The following is a 15,371-nucleotide window of genomic DNA, read 5'->3' on the forward strand; positions in this document are numbered from 1 at the left end:
ATCATCCATGTTCTACTGTAAAGTGATCGTTGTTTAAATATTTTGTGATTCCATTTTAATCTGGTTTGGGTGACTTCTGGAGTATTACCACTGCAACACTGTGTGTCAGACATCTGTGCTTTAAAGAGCCCTACAGATAAGCTAGCAACCTCATACTTTTATTCAATTATGAAAGAGAGTTATTATTTTTTCCATTTAGGCAATAGTGGCACATACAAAGGTGAGTCTCAGAGAGGTTAGGTGACTTGCCTGGGGTCACACAGTTAGTAAACCTTGGAGGTGGAAGTGAACCTGGATCTCCTTGCCTTCAAGTCAGCCCTTTATCCACCATATTGCACCATATCTAACAAGATTGAGGCATGGATTTTTCCCCCTAGCACCCGAGATTTAGTAGTGAACCCATCACTGGATGTCATTATGATCACATACTCTTCTGCTGTCATTTATATAAAACTTTACATATGAGCTTTCCAAGGGAGTTTTCCACAGCATCCTACACCTTTGATCCTCACAGCAACCCTGTGGCACAGTAGCCACAGACATCAATGCCCCTATTTTATAGTTAAGGAAGTTGACGATCAGAGGGAAAGTGATTTATTCATGGTCATACAGCTAGTAAATGTCAGAGGTGGGATTCCAACCCAGGGCTCTCCTGGCTACACCTTCTTTGTTTCTTCCATTACACTACATTGCTGCTACTCAACACAGCACTTTAAAAATTCTTTTATTTATTTGTTTTTAGCATTACTTCTAACACAAATTGAATTCCAAATATCCCCCTCCCTCCAGCCCATTCCCTCACCCATTGAGAAGGTGGGCAATATGATTTCAATTACACATGTGAAGTCATGCAAAACGTATTTCCATATTAGCCATCAACTATGTGCTTTGCGCATAGTAGGTACCCAATAGATGCTTGTTGCCTTGCATGAAACTAGACACTTAACTCTAACTCATATAGCTGAATTTAGCAGGAATACCTATGAGTTGAATCAACAACATTTTACACATTTTATCGACTTAGCACTTTCCATTAAGCAAGCCCACTAAGGTCAGTCAGCTAATTGTCAGGCATGTTGCACTTGTCAGCTCCACAATTATCCTTAATTAACTGGAACCTTGATGCAATCAACAGATGTAATCAACAGTAATCATTCTAAACTGTTCTCGGATGATTCCCCCCCAAATCAGTTTAACTTCATCTATTTTTTTAAAGAAACACATATTAATATAAGGATCTGGATATTCTTCCAAACATTTCCTTTTTCATATCTATGTCTACATCTATCTATATACATGCTTTCTGCAGTTATGCTCATTTGTTTTTGAGCTTATGCAGTAGCTTTTGCGTAGTCACTCTGAAGAAAATAAGAATTTATACTGTGCTTTAAGATTTGCATGGTGCTTTGGATGTTATTTAATTTGATCCTCAAGAAAACTTTGTGATGTAGGGGCTAATATTCCCAATTTATAGAAGGGAAAACTGAGGCTTAGAGAGGCCTAGGGTTGCCCAGGTGATAAATGGCTCCCAAGGCAGAAGTTGAGCGCAGGCACTCTTGACTTCAAGGCTTGTGCTCCACCGCCTGGGCCTTCTAGCTGCCTGTCTTACAAGGCTCTATGGAGGATGGTGTGATTGGCAAACTTAGGAGCATTCAAAGGAATTTGAGCAGAATGATGAAGGCCCTAGAGATAATGCCATACATTGATGATTAATTGGAGAGACTGGGGACTTTTAATCTGGGGAAGAGAAAGCTTAAGGGGGCATAACAGCTTTTTAATCCTGCTGTCTTAGCATGCCTCTTGCCACAAAGGACCTGAGTCAAATTTGGGGAATGTCTTTCACAAAATCTCTCCAGTTATGATCTCTCCCAGGGAGAAGATAGGAGCTTTAGTTTGCCTTACTCCCCTGTGAAAGGGTCCTTAACTCCCTCCAAAGTACTCACCTTAACAAGAGCATTAAAATCTAGAAATATGAAAATTCAGAATTCACACCCAAGCCAACTGAGAGTCAAGAAACTATCCTACTCCTTTTACACGGAGACCCATATCCTTCTCCTGACCTACAGCATTGCCCCATGTGCCTGCAGGGCATTGTTAAAGGGCTAACCTTGGCTTCCAAGGCAAGTGATGTGTTGAAAATATTGTTCAGAGAAAACTGTTCTTGGTTCTGTGGACAGACTAAACAAACCCTGATCTGAGAATCCAGAGACTCCTATGATAACTCAGGAATTAGTATTAACTTGTTGTGCAGGTTTGAGGAAGTTCAGTCTCCTTTGACCTCTTTCCTCCTCTGTAAAAACGAGAGGCTTAGACTGCAGGATCTCTAAGGTGTCTTGCTGGGTATCTAAAAATACTTAAAATGGGTTGTTCTTTAGCTATTGACAACAGAGGTTTAGAGCTTGAGATCAGGTTGGTGCATTTGGAAAGACCAAGGAAGAATGTAGACCCAAGAAATGTTATGGGGTAAAAAAGGGCCCAACTTGGTGATGATCTGGGGGTGGGGTGGTTTACAAAGGAGGCTGAAGGACACCAGACTTAATGATATGGATTCCAATAAAATTGTGAGCTGGGAATGGCCCATAGCTCCTGTTCCTTTTATACCACTCTTTCCACACACTGGCTTGGCAAGCAGTTTGCTGGCCACAGGCACAGAATGTATTTGACCTGTGCAGTGGAATCAGGCTGACTTGCAGAAGATGTAGGGGAAAGATAATGATATGTGCCTTAGACATACTTAATTTGAAGTGTCAGCAGAGCCTCTAAGTAGAGCTGTTTGGAAAAGAGCAAGAAATGTAGGGCTGGCAAGAGAGTAAAAAGGCAGGTCTGGGGATTTTAATTCCACTCATTAGTATGCAGGTGACAACACAAAACTCCTTTAATTTCTAAGTATGTATAAGCAGAAGTGGAGTGATTCATTCCGGAATCTTGAGTGCCATGTATATTTAATGCACTGAATGATGGAGGGGAGGGGGAGAAGTGAGCAAATCCCAGCTAATGATAGGAAGAAAGGTAATGGAAGAGAGAAGGAAAGATGGGGGAAAGAACGCATAGAGCTTCAGTGGCCCACAGGTCACTAGTAGAGAGATTGCCAAGGGAAAAAAATATGGAGCAAGCTTCTCAAGCACTCTGGCTGTCATTTCCTATTGTATAAAATGAATAAAAAACTGGACAAGATGACCTCAGGCTCCTTCTAAATTTGCCATCTTATGTTCATATGTTGGCGCAGTGGAACACTGGGCCTAGAGTCAGGAAGTCCTGAATTCAAATTCTACCTCAGATACTTACTTGCTGTATGACCCTGGGCAGGTCACTTCATCTCTGACTGGGTGTAGTTTTCTCATCTTTGAAAAGGGGATAGCACCTGCCTATTTTGTTGAGGACAAAATGAGATATTTGTAAAAAGCGCTTTGGAAACTGTAAAAATTCTACATAAATGGTTGGTAGTTAGCTAACTAGCAGTAATAATAATTATAGTAGTTGGAGTTGGAGTAGTTTCCCAAACCATAGAGAGTTCCTAGTTTAATCAAGAAGGCGATACTGAGGCCAGATTGCAGTGAATGTGGAAGATTATGTTGATGAAATAGAGGCATTAAGTCCATGCAGTCAAGTCTGGATAGAGACGTTGGTGATTTCTTTGTCATAGGGAACTCCCAGATGAGGAAACTCTCTCTACTAATGCAAATTGGCATGTCCTACATGATTTACTGTCTTAGGGAGTTGCCTAGAGCACTGAGAAGCCCAAGGACCAACCCAGATAGTAAGATAGTACATGTCAGAGGCAAGACTTGAACCTAGGTCTTCCTTGCTCACAGTGCAGGTTTCTATTCGCCATGCATGTCACATTGTCCAGTTTATCCCAGAAATTTAACCATGAAATAAAAATAATGCTAATTCATTTCTGTAGCACCATAACCATCACAAGTACTATCCTCATAATGATACTATTCGATTGGTAAGGTATTATTATGTCTAACTGACAGATGAGGAGCTGGGGTTCAGAGAGATTAAGCAACTTTCTTTACATTGAACTAGTATAAAAGTGGTCAAATGGCAAGGCAGATAGAGCTCTGGACTGGGAGCCAGGAGGACAAGTTCCTCCCTCTCTGGTAGACTTCAAAAAAGGCTGCATGACCAACTAGCTGCCAGGCATTCTTGAATTCAAATACCAAGTCACAATTAGGTTGCAATTTGCATCTGGGGATGCAACAATCACATCAATAAAATTCTTAAAGCATTGTAGCTAGTACTAGGGGTTATCTGCAACATGTCAAACATTCCCATAAGGTGGCAATGCATCTGCCCAAAATGTCAATATTTTCAGCTGAATGGCATGTCCATAGCGACTTGAGGTATTACTGTTCTCATTTAGTGAAAAGTTGTAAGTTGGTGAGGAGAGCTTTGGTATAGCGACTGACCTCCACACAACAGAAGCAAGCAATGTTATGGCTGCAACGATACTTTAACCTTCAATAACAGTATTAAGATCGAAGGTTACTACAAATCCAAATATTTCTGCTTTCTGGTTTCAGTCCCTGCCACTACCAACATCCAGTTGCCTTACTTTAAGAGACAGTTGTCATTATCCGTATCCTGAGTTTGTAAGGAGACATGTTCTTCGAATGCAATGTGGGAGTGGTGGAATTGAAGATGATTCTTAACTCTATGGCTGCATTAGTTGTTTATTTTAGTGCTCTTTTTGACAATTGCAACAGAAGTTTAACAATGTTCCCTATTTTAAATGTTTTTCTTGTTGGACTTAAATAATGATTGTAGCCTGGATTTTAACGTGGTCCTTCTCCAGTGATTTTATCATCTAAATTAAAACCAGCACAAACAAAGGACCTTGCAGGAGTGGAAAAAAAAAAACACATGCAATCATTTACACCAGAGAAGAATATGATAGATCAGGATAAGGGATGGAATTCACAATAGCACAGGGATAGGTCTCTCTTCTGTGTGCCTGATTCCTTTTAAAGGTAATGACAGTTAATAGCCTAAATCTTCAACTATCAAGAGAACAATTCACTAGAGTTTATTAAATTCTTTGAAATAACAAGGCTGTATACTCACATTAAAATAAAGTGAAAATACAATCCAGACTATTAGAAAGAAAACCACAAAGCAAGAGTACTGAGTTTGTCTTAGAGTTTTCTTACATATGATCTCTTTAATCCTCATTGAATTGAAAATTCATTAGAATTAGAAAGGTTGTTGTATTATCAAATTAGAAAGTGGTCTTTGGGTCTCCTATGATGTTAAATTATATATATATATGTATATATATATATATATGTATATATATGTGTGTGTGTATGTATATTATATATATGTGTATATGTATATATCACCACACACACGTGTGTGTATGTTAAGTATACATACATAAATGTCCTATGACAATATAGAGGTGTGTAGATATAAGTATATACAAACACACATATACATATGTATGGTATATGTACACATATGTATGTATGTATGTATGTGTATTCTTTTATCTCCAACTAGACTTTCAGCCAATAGTTTAGTGAATAAAAAGGCTCACCAGTTTAAAACCTCCTTACTGGGTTTTAAGAAGAATTAATGAACCAAAGAACATTCACTAGAAGTTAATAAGAATGTGTTCACTTTTAAGGGTTCTTGTGAAATTTACATGGGGAGAACCCAGAATAAGACATAGCTAGCACTTGCACAGCACTTTAAGGTATGCATAATGCTTTACAAATATTATCTCATTTTATCCTTATAATCACCCTGAGAGGTAGGTACTGTTACTATCTCTATTTTGCAGATGAATAAACTGAGGCAAGTAGTTAAGTGACTTGCCCTGGATTCACACAACTAGCAAGTATCTAAGGCTGGGTTTGAAATCAGATTTTCCTGCTTCCACGCCCAGTACTCTAACCATTGTGCTACTTCTGTCCTAGAGAAGATAAAGCTATAGCTATCTATACCTGTATTTATAGACCTACATATTTTACATCTTTATTTTAGGTCTTACAGACTACTTTGGAGCTTTGATCCCCCTTTCCATTTTGGTTGCCTTTGAGGTCATCACCCAACTATTCCACTGATAATATCTTCCAGTATTCTTTTTTTAATTTTTTAAAATTTATTTATTTATGTTTTTATTTTCAGTATTCTACAATCACTGCCATATAACTTAGATTTTTTTTCCTCTTCCTCCCCCTTCCTCCGCGAAATGGCATACAATTTTATATAGGTTCTACACAAACATTCCTATTAAATACATTTTCACCATAGTCATGTTGCATAGAAAAATTAAAATGAATGGGAGAAATCATATAACAAACCAAAATGTCATACAAAAGAAGATGATCTGCTCCATTCTGTGATTGAATTCCATAGTTCTTTCTCTGGATATGGAAAGTATTTTGCCTTAGAAGACCACTGGGAATTTTTAAAGTCCTTGCATTGCAATGAAGTTCTAAGTCTATCAGAAAAAAATCCCACACACTGTGGTCATGCTGTGCACAAAGTTCTCCTGGTTCTGCTCCTTTCACTCAGTATCAGATCATATAAGTCTTTCCAGGCCTCTCTGAAGTCTTCCTGTTCATCATTTCTTATAGCACAATAGTATTCCATTACATTCATGTACCATAATTTATTCAGCCATTCCCCAGTTGATGGGCATCCCCTTGATTTCCAGTTTTTGGCCACCCCAAAGAGTGCTGCTATAAATATTTTTGTACATGTGGGACCCTTTCCCATTTTTATGATCTTAGGGATACAGTCCTAGAAGCGATATTACTGGGTCAAAGGGTATGCACATTTTTGTAGCCCTTTAGGTACAGTTCCAAATTGCTCTCCAGAATGGTTGGATCAGCTCACAGCTCCACCAAGAATGAATTAGTGTTCCAACTCTCCCACATCTTCTCCAACATTTATCATTATCCTGTTTTTTCATGTTAGCCAATCTGATAGGCATGATGTGGTATCTCAGAGTTGTTTTGATTTGCATCTCTCTAATCAAAAGTGATTTAGAGCATTTTTTATATGACTATAGATACCTTTAATTTCTTCCTCTGAAAACTGCCTGTTCATATGCTTTGACCATTTATCATTTGGGGAATGATGTCCTCCAATATTCTTACACAGAGTGCCACAGGGTCAAAATCTCCTACCATTTCTTTTTTTTTCCCCTACCATTTCTTGATGGAACATTTGACCCATATTGATGGTTCTAGATTCTTGCAGTATATAAACTATTCCCTGGGAGAAAGCTAAGCATACGGGGAAGCTGTATGAACTGTTTGCTGTCACTTGGGTTCCCTAAGTAAGTTAGTAGTTTGGACACTTGGAAGAAGTCATTCAGGTTCTGACATGTTACTGAATCCAGCAGAGCCCGGATTAGCATCTGATAAGTTATAGCGGCAATTCATTTGCTCTATGCACTGGGGGCTGCTGATATCCCTTCCAGCTCTTAAATGCTACGATTCTGTGAAGCTCCAGAAATAGCTCAGAAAGTACCTGATTTCATAGTCACCACTGGCTTCTTTATTTTCTTTTTGCACAGTCAACTTTGAGACCGAAATGGAGTGGCATTTACAGCGCTAGATTCTTCTAGCTTCCAAAATCGTCAGGGCTTAGTTTGGCAGGCCCCTACCTTCAAGGAGCTAATAGTCTACTGAGATAAATACAATATGTACACAGATAGGGAAATACAAGGTCATTTCATTTCATTTTTAAAATATTTATTGCTGTCTTGTTTTTACATTATAATTATCTATATTTCCAGTGAATTATCCCTCCTCTTTTCCTTTACAACTTACAATAAACAATTAAAAAAATAGTACAGCAAAACTAATAGACACACTTAAGAAGGGATTGAGACAACTTTTTTTATTTCTTTCCTTTCAGAACAAGTTTAGTCATTACAATTTAATGGCAGTCAATTTTTATTACTTGCATTATTATTAATTAACTATTAAAAATTATTGCGATTCTTTCCTTTTACATTGTTGTAGTCATCGTGCATATTGTTTTCCTGGGTCTTTTTTACTTCACTTTGCATCACTTTCATTAAACCTTCCTATGCTTCTCTGTATTCACATTCATTGTTTCTTACTGCAAAGTAAAGTTCCATTACATTCATGTAGCACAACTGGTTTGTTGTTGTTGAATTGCTTCAATTGTGTCCAGTTCCTTGTGACCCCATTTGGGATTTTCTTGACAAAGATACTGGAGTGGTTTGCCATTTCCTTCTCCAGCTCTTTTTATAGATGAGGAAACTGAGGCAAACAGGGATAACAGGATCACACAGCTGGTAAGTGACTGAGGCCAGATTTGAACTCAGGAGGATGAATTTTTCGGACTTCAGGCCTGACACTATCCACTGCACCACCCAGCTGTCTAGTACAATTTATTTTAGCCATTTATTAATTGGTGGGTATCTATTTTGTTTCCAGTTCTGTCCTAGCACAAGAAATGCTGCTATAAAGATCTGAGCCTGTTACAGGACTTTTCTTTCTGTCATTGACCATGCTGAGGTGTGTTCCTAGTGGTAAGATCTTTGAGTCAAAGGGGGTCAACTTTTTAGTCACTAACATAAAGTTTAAAAGGTGCAGAGCTAACAACTGAGAACAGGAAAGGCCTGATTAAGAGGTGACACCTGGGCACCCTTTGAAATGCAAATAAGGAAAGAGAGTGAGACTTGGGATTGATGCTTTATGACTGAAGAACTCTGGCCAGACCTCAGAGGTCAAGGGTTACGAAGAGGTGCTTCCACAATTTACTTGAAGGTGTTGGTCACCTGCCCAGCAATTCTATCAGTTGTTAAAAGATTATTTGAGTGCAAGAGATTTTCCTTTGTACTGTTTGAGTTTTAAAGGGCTCTATATAAGAAGCTGAAAAAGACAATATCCTTTGGAAAAATCAGAAAGTACATTGTTGGGACTTAGTCATAAAGTGACATTCTCCAGGTGGAACCAAAAGAAGGTGGGCAAACTGACAAAAGTGCACAACAGCCGGGGAACAGCAGCGTATCAAGTGTGCTAGAGGTGGAATAAAAACGCTGGGTTCAAATCACAGCTCTTCCACTTGCTACGCTTGTGTTGGCGTGCAAACCAATTCCTTTTTCTATGCCTCGGTTTCCTCCTCTGTAAAATGAGGGAGCTGGATGAGATGACCTCTGAAGGTTCTTCCATTTCTAAAGCGAGGATTGTATGACCCTTAGGACTAGAGCTAGGTTCTATCAGACTCTTCTGTTGCAAGCAGGCTTCCTTTAGGATGTGGGCTGTAATTAACATATAGATGTAATATTACAATGCATTGGGATAGAAAGGAAAATGTGCATTGTGATATTATAATGATGCATAAACTATAATTCCTTGGATTCAACCAATACACAAGGAAATGAAAGATACAGTTATCTACTTTGCTGTAAATGTTCAGATAAATTGGCTTATTTCAAATCATGGAACAGCTGCTCTTTCATACAGACTGTTTTATGCAAACTTCTGACAGCTGTAAATTTTTTTCAAAGTACTTAAATTATGATTTCATGGTTCCCCATCAGGAAAAAGTGTCACATGTTTTGTTTATTTATGGCTTGAGTCTGTTTTGTGAGAGCATGATTGGTGGAACTGCATATTAAAAAGGGAAATTGGATTCTGAGCTACTTAAGAAACACAAGCAATTTGCCTTTCAACTAGACATTTAAAAGAGAATCGACAAGAGTAATAGTGATGTAATGCATACATTTGTTAACATAGAAATTTGAAGCCAGAGTAATAAGCCCCAGTCCTTGCTACATAATGATTTCAGAATCAAATAGTTAAGAACAGATGTTCCATAATCTCTATTACCTGTTTCATTGAATTTCAAATTTGCAAGGCTTTTGTGTCTACATCCCTGGACAGCTTCACCTTGCAGCGTCTTGCCTTACTTGTGTTTGATTTTGCCAGGAATATATGTAGTGGGGGAAAAACGACTATGTGAAAATAGAGGCAGTGGTTCTCCTTTTGGGACAAATGTCTTGTAGACTTGTCCATCTATGTTGGCAACCCCATGCACTGATATCCACAGTTGTGTTAATTTTTTTTCATTCTTATTAAATACACTTTCACTATAGTCATTCTGTGTAGAAGAATTAAATTGAATGGGAGAAATCATATAACAAACCAAAACGTAATACGCACACATAAAAATAATCTGCTACATTCTGCGATTGAATTCCATAGTTCTTTCTCTGAATGTGGAAGGCATTTTGCCTTAGGAGACCATTGGGAATTTTTTTTAAGTCCTTGCATTGCTACTAAGTTCCAAGTCTACCAGAAGAAACTCACACACTGTGGTTCTTGCTGTGCACAAAGTTCTCCTGGTTCTGCTCCTTTCACTCAGCATCAGATCATATATGTCTTTCCAGGCCTCTCTGAAGTCTTCCTGTTCATCATTTCTTATAGCACAATAGTATTCCATTACATTCATATACCATAATTTATTCAGCCATTCCCCAATGGATGGGCATCCCCTTGATTTCCAGTTTTTGGCTACCACAAAGAGTGCTGCTATAAATATTTTTGTGCATGTGGAACCCTTTCCTTTTTTTGTGATCTCTTGGGGATACAGTCCTAGAAGTGACATTGCTGGGTCAAAGGGTGTGCATATTTTTGTAGCCCTTTGGGCATAGTTCCAAATTGGTTTCCAGAATGGTTGAATCAGCTCACAGCTCCACCAGCAATGTATTAGTGTTCCAACTCTCCCATATCCTCTCCAACATTTATCTTCTTCCTCTTCTATCATGTTTGCCAATCTGATAGGTGTGATGTGGTACCTCAGAGTTGTTTTGATTTGAATCTCTCTAATTAAAAGTGATTTAAACCATTTTTTCATATGAGTAAAGATAGCTTTCATTTCTTCCTCTGAATATTGCCTGTTCATATCTTTTGATCATTTATCAATTGAGGAATGACTTGTATTTTTGGACATTTGACTCGATTCTCTATATATTCTAGAAATGAGGCCTTTATCACTGACATTAGCTGTAAAAATTCTTTCCCAGTTTTTGACATCCCTCTGAATTTTGGTTGCATCGGGTTTGGTTGTGCAAAAACAGTTCAGTTTAATGTAATTAAAATTATCCACCTTGCACTTCATAATATTTCCTATTTCTTCTTTAGTCAAAAATTCTTCCCTTCTCCATAAATCTGATAAATACACTATTCCTTGCTCCACCAATTTGTCTGTAGTATCAATGTTTATACCTAGACCTTGTACCCATTTGGATTTTGTTCTTGTGTACGGTGTCAGACATTGGTCTATGCCTAGTTTCTGCCATACTTTTATCCAGTTTTCCCAGCAATTTTTGTTGAACAGTGAGTTCTTATCCCAGAAGTTAGGGTCCCTGGGTTTATCAAACAGTAGATCGCTATATTCATTGTCTACTGTGTCTTGAGTACCTAGCATATTCCCTTGTCTACCCTTCTGTTTCTTAGCCAGTACCAAGTGGTTTTGATATTTGCTGCTTTATAATACAATTTGAGATGGGTAGCGCTAGGCCCCCTTCCCTAGCATTTCTTTTCATTAGTCCCCTTGACATTCTTGACCTGTTGTTCTTCCAGATGAATTTTGATACCATTTTTTCAAGCTCTAGAAAATAATTAGCTGATAATTTAATTGGTATGGCACTAAATAAGTAAATTAATTTAGGTAAAATTGTCATTTTTATTATATTGCCTCAGCCTATCCATGAGCAACTGATATTTTTCCACTTACTTAGATCTGACTTTATTTGTGGAAAGAGTGTCTTGTAGTTGTATATATGTACTCCCTGGGTTTGTTATGGCAGGTAAAGTCTCAAATATTTTATAGTGTCTACCCTAGCTTTAAATGGGATTTCTCTTTCTATCTCTTGCTGTTGCACTTTGTTACTAATATATAGAAATGTAGAAGATTTCTGTGGGTTTATTTTGTAACCTGCAACTTTGCCAGAGTTGTTTATTATTTCAAGTAGTTTTTTACTTGAATGTCTGGGATTTTCTAAGTATATCATCACATCAACTGCAAAGAGTGATAACCTAGTTTCTTCTTTGCCTGTTCTAATTCCTTCAATTTCTTTATCTTGTCTAATTGCTATAGCTAACATTTCTAGTACCATACTGAATGGACATCCTTGTTTCACCTCTGATCTTATTGGAAATGCATCTAGCCTATCTCCTTTGTATATAATGCTTGTTGAAGGTTTTAGGTAGATACTGCTTATTATTTTGTGGGAAGTTCCCTTTATTCCTATGCTCTCCAATGTTTTTAATGGGAATGGGTGCTGTATTTTGTCAAAAAATTTTTCTGCATCTATTGAGATAATCATGTGGTTTCTGTTAGTTTTGTTGTTGATATGATTGATAATGCTAATAGTTTTCCTAATATTGAACCAGCCCTGCATTCCTGGTATAAATCCTACCTGATCATAATCAGGTGATAAGTGATAAGTTGCTGTATTCTTTTTACTAAAATCTTATTTAAAATTTTTGCATCTATATTCATTAGAGAAATTGGTCTATAATTTTCTTTCTCTGTTTTGTCTCTTCCTGATTTAGGTATCAAAACCATATTTGTATTAGAATTTGGAATATTGGAATTAACTGTTATTTAAATGTTTGCTAGAATTCACTTGTAAATCCATCTGGCCCTGGAGATTTTTTCCCAGGGAGTTCATTGATGGCTTGTTCAATTTCTTTTTCTGAGATGGGCTTGTTTAAGTATTCAACTTCCTCTTCTGTTAATCTGAGCAATTTATGTTTTTTAAAATACTCATCCATCTCATTTAGATTGTCAAATTTATGGACATAAAGTTGGGCAAAGTAATTTCTAATTGTTGTTTTAATTTCCTCCTCATTGGAGGTGAGTTCACCCCTTTCGTTTTTGATATTGGTAATTTGTTTTTCTTTTTTCTTTTTTTAAATCAAATTTTCCAAAGATTTATCAATTTTATTAGTTTTCTCATAAAACCAACTATTAGTTTTATTTATTAGTTCAATAGTTTTCTTAATTTTAATTTCATTGATCTCTCCTTTGGTTTTCAGTATTTCTAATTTGGTATTTACTTGGGGATTTTCAACTTGTTCTTTTTAGCTTTTTCAGCTGCATGCCCAAGTCATTGATCTCCTCTTTCTCTGTTTTGTTCAAGTAGGCATTCAAAGATATAAAACTTCCCCTAAGAACTGCTTTTGCAGCATCCCATAAGATTTAGTAGGTTGTCTCATTGTTGTCTTTCTCTTGAGTGAAGGTGTTGATTGTTTTTACGATTTGTTGTTTTACCCTCTCCTTCTTTAGGATTAGATTATTTAGTTTCCCATTAATTTTTGGTTTATCTTTCCATGGCCTTTTATTACATATAATTTTTATTGCATTATGATCTGAGAAGGATGCATTGACTATCTCTGCCTTTCTGCACTGGATTGTGAAGTTTTTATGCCCAAGAACACGGTTAATTTTTGTATATGTGCCACATACTGCTGAGAAAAAGTTATATTCTTTTCTATCTCCATTCAATTTTCTCCAGAGATCTATGATACCTATCTTATCCAGAGTTATTCACCTCCTTAACTTCTGTCTTGTTTATTTTAAGGTTAGATTTATCAAGTTCAGAGAGGAGGGATGTTGAGATAACCCAATAGTATAGTTTTGTTGTCTATTTCTTACTGTAACTCCCCTAACCTCTCCTCTAAGAATTTGGATGCTATACCACTTGAGGCATACATGTTTAGTAACGATATTGCTTCATTATCTATAGTGACTTTTAGCAGGATATAGTTTCCTTCCTTATCTCTTCTGATTAGATCTATTTCTGCTTTTGCTTTGTCTGAGATTAGGATTGCTACCCCTGATTTTCTTACAGTAGTTGAGGCACAATATATTCTGCTCCAACCTTTTACCTTTACCCTGTGTGTATCTCCCCATTTCAAATGTGTTTCTTGTAAACAACGTATTGCTGGATTATGACTTTTAATCCATTCTTCTATCCGTCTCCATTTTATGGGAGAGTTCATTCCATTCACATTCACAGTTATGCTTACAATCTGTGTCTTTCCCTCCATCCTCTTTCCCATCATTTGTGTTTTTAGTTCTCCCATCTCCCTTCCCCTCCTCAATAGAATTTTCACTTTTGACCACCTCCTCCAACAGTCTTCTCTTCCTTCTTTCAACCTCCCTCCCTTTTACTCCCCTTTACCCTTGTTACTTCTTCCCCCCCTTTTAGCTTCCCCTCCTCTTTATTCCCCCCTTCCGTCCTACTGCCTATAGTGCTAGTTAGATTTATATGCTTAAATTTATTTTTCCCTTCTTGAACCAAATCAGATGAGAGTATCTCTCAAGCAATGCTCATCTCCCTCCCTTTTCCCTCTGCTACAATATAATTGTGTACTTCTTCCTGTTATATAAGTTATCATTTTCTGCTTCCTCCTTTTTACATCTCCTGTTACAATCCCTTTGCATGCTTATCATCACATCATTTACTTTATACCCATTCCCTCTATCTATGTATATCCCTTTTATAGTTCATAATAGATGTACAATTCTCAAGATTAACAAGTGTCATTTTCCCTTATAGGGATTTAAACAGTTTGCCCAAACTGGATAACAAGTTTTTCTTTTCCCCTGTTTACCTTTTTATGCCTTTCTTGAGACCTGTGTTTGAAGATAGAATTTTCTATTGATCTATGGCCTTTTTGTCAGGAAGGTTTGGAAAACCCTTATTTCATTGAATGTCCATCTCCTTATCTGAAATGTTATGCTGAACTTTGCTGGGCAATTGATCCTTGGTTGTAGTCCCAGCTCTTTTGCCTTATGAGATATCAGATTCCAATTCCTTCCATCTTTTAATGTAGAAGCTGCAAGGTCCTGTGTGATTCTGACTTTAGCTCCTCAATATTGGAATGGTTTCTTTCTGGCTGCCTGTAGTATTTTCTCCTTCACTTGTTAGTTCTGGAATTTGGCAACAATGTTTCTTGATGTTTTTAGCTTGGGATCTCTTTTGGGAGGTGAATGGTGGATTCTTTCAATGATTGTTTTGCTCTCTGGATCTAGCACTTCTGGGCAGTTTTCCTTGATGATTTCCTGGAAGATAATGTCCAGACTCTTTTTTTTTTGTCATGGTTTTCTATTAGGCCAATAATTCTTAAATTTTCTCTCCTGGATCTATTTTCCAGGTCAGTTGTTTTTCCAGTAACATATTTTACATTTTCTTCTATCTTTTCATTCTTTAGATTTTGTTTGACTGATTCTTGATGTCTCATAGAGTCATTAGTTTCTACTTGTCCAATTCTAATTTTTATCAAATTGGTTTCTTCAATTAACTTTTGCATCTCATTTTCCATCTGTCCAATTATTTCTTTTAAGGAATTATTTTCTCC

This window comes from Notamacropus eugenii, chromosome X (genome assembly GCF_028372415.1).
Source record: "Notamacropus eugenii isolate mMacEug1 chromosome X, mMacEug1.pri_v2, whole genome shotgun sequence".
Lineage (NCBI taxonomy): Eukaryota > Metazoa > Chordata > Mammalia > Diprotodontia > Macropodidae > Notamacropus > Notamacropus eugenii.